General features: G+C 34.5%; 1 pseudogene; it reads right to left on the reverse strand.

Moving 5' to 3' along the window:
- Window positions 1–1043: 1043 nt before the first annotated feature.
- The window catches only part of LOC109375941 (THO complex subunit 7 homolog pseudogene), a 142503-nt pseudogene continuing 140997 nt past the window's right edge, over window positions 1044–2549 (reverse strand).

Below are 2549 nucleotides of genomic sequence, written 5' to 3' on the forward strand. Positions count from 1 at the left end.
AGATTTTCTATTTCTTCATTATTTAGTCTCCACAGCTTGTGTGTTACCAGGAAGTTGTAGGTTGTCCAATTTGTTGATGTATAATTGTTCATAGTAGTCTCATAATCCTTTGTATATTTGTGGTATCAGTTGTAACATCTCCTCTTTTACTTCTGCTTTTATTTGAGTCCTCTCTTCTTTTCTTGATGAGTCTGGCTCAAGGTTTGCCTATTCCATTTCTTTAAAAAAAAAAAACAGCTCTTAGTTTTATTGACCTTTTCTATTGTCTTTCGTCTCTATTTCACTTATTTTCTGCTCTGATCTTTGCTATTTCCTTCTTTATACTAAATTTAAGCTTAGTTTTTTATTTTATTTTTCCATTTCCTTTATGTGTAAAGTAAGATTGTTTATTTGAGATCATTTTTTTAAATGTACGTGTTTATTCATATGAACTTCTCTCTAGAACTCCTTTTACTGAATCCCTTAGGTTTTGGTATTGTTGTATATTTTTTCATTTGTTTTCAGATTATTTTTTATTTCTTCTTTGATCCATTGGGTTGTTCAATATCATATTGTTTAATCTCCATATATTGGTAAGCTTTCCAGTTTTCTTCTTGTGATTGGTTTCTATTTTCATACCATTGTAGTTGGAAAATATGCTTGATATGATTTCAATCTTTGCAAACTTATTAAGACTTCTTTTGTGACCTAACATGATCTACTGAGGAGAATGTTCTATGTGGGATTGAGAAGAGTCTGTATTTCACTGTTTGTTTATTTTTGTTGTTGTTGTTTGTTTGGCTTGAAAACATTTCATTAAATATTTTTGGATATTGCTTTCTGTCTTTTAAGTTTAAGAATAAAAAGATATTTCAATAAAAACAAATCTATATGGAAGTCATTTTCCTTTGTGTGAAGAAATATGAATGAACTGAACATTAATATTTAAAAGCAAAGTAGTTCACTGTCAAAACTTCAAATATCCCAAGAGTACAACAAATTCCAAACACACTAAGATCACATTGCTATTTCAGTAGTCTGGGACTGGTGAGAAATTAGCCAGTCTACAGCTTAGGATCCACTTTCATGTTTGTTTCCTGAGCTGCTTCTTCCTCTGAGAGCTTTTCATCATTTTCCAGTGTCTGCTGAAGTTCGTGTATGGTACTTAGAAGAATATGAAACTGTTCCCGTCTCAATTCCAGCTTATCTTCAACACTTCCCTTGATATGTGAAAGATGCTCTAAATCTTTTCCCAGAGCCTGTAGTTCCTTTAACTGTCTGGATGGTGCTGGATCACATTTGCTAAAGCATCATACTCTAGGTGATATTTTCGTATTCATTTTTCTTGAAGAGTCTGCTTTTTGCACTCAGCAATTTTTTACATGCTCCAGCAATGCTACATTCTTTTTCTTTGTAAATTTTTTCACAATTTTTCATTTCTCTGAGATTTATATCATATGCCAGCAATGTTTTGCCCACTGAAAATTCACATTGGAACAGTGTGCTCAGCATATGTTGATACTGGCTGTATCTGTCTTGCTGGGATCTAGGGTTGCATCATTTCATGAAACTTCACTAGCAGATTAATTCTACAATCATCTCCAGCACCATCTCCATTCATTAGGAGAAGCCTAATTGACTTCATTGTAAGTCACGACTCCCAAGGTGGATACAGCGGCAGTGGAGGCACAAGCTAAGGCTCCGTTTGGTAGCAGCAGAGATCAAACTCCCACAATGCAGCCAGGTAAACAGCCATGGAGAAGGCATGTGTTGGGGGATGGTGGGGTGAGGGCTGGTTGGTGTGGAAGGCCAGCCTGGCAGGAGGTGGGGACCCTGGTTGTATTCCGTTGTTCTGATGGAATGTTCTTGACATGTCTATTAAGTCCATCTGATCTAATGTGTCATTTAAGACCAGTTTTTCCTTATTAATTTTCTACCTGGATGATCTATTTATTGATGAAAGTGGGATATTGAAGTTCCCTACTATTATTGTATTGTTGTCTAGTTCTCCATTTAGATCCATTAATATTTGCTTTACATATCTAGGTGCTCCTATGTTGGGTGCATAAATATTTATAAATGGTACATTCTCTTTTTGGATCTGCCCCTTTATCATTTTATAATGACCTTCTTTGTCTACTATTACAGTCTTTGACTTAAAAAGCTAATTTTGTCTGATATAAGTAAGCTACCCAGCTTTCTTTTGGTTTCCATATTTATGGAGTATCTTTTTTCATCCTTCACTTTGAGTCTGTGTGCATCTTTAAAGATGAAGTGAGTTTCTTGTGGGCAGTATATACAATAGATGGATCTTATGTTTTATCTATTCACCTACTCTGTGATCACATGACTTTTAACACAAAACTATTGTTAATGAGCTATAATTTTTGAGATATGATTCTGTGTTAGGCAATGAGTTGGCTTGGGAGATATAAAGATAAAACAATACTTAGTTTATGTCATCAAAGGACATATAAAACAAAAATAACTCTTATTTTGATCTGCACATTAGTCAGGGTTCTCAAAGAAACAGTACTAATGGTGTGTGTGGTGTGTGTGTGTGTGTGTCT

The sequence above is a fragment of the Hipposideros armiger genome, unplaced genomic scaffold, assembly GCF_001890085.2.
Source record: "Hipposideros armiger isolate ML-2016 unplaced genomic scaffold, ASM189008v1 scaffold_1006, whole genome shotgun sequence".
NCBI classification, from domain to species: Eukaryota; Metazoa; Chordata; class Mammalia; order Chiroptera; family Hipposideridae; genus Hipposideros; species Hipposideros armiger.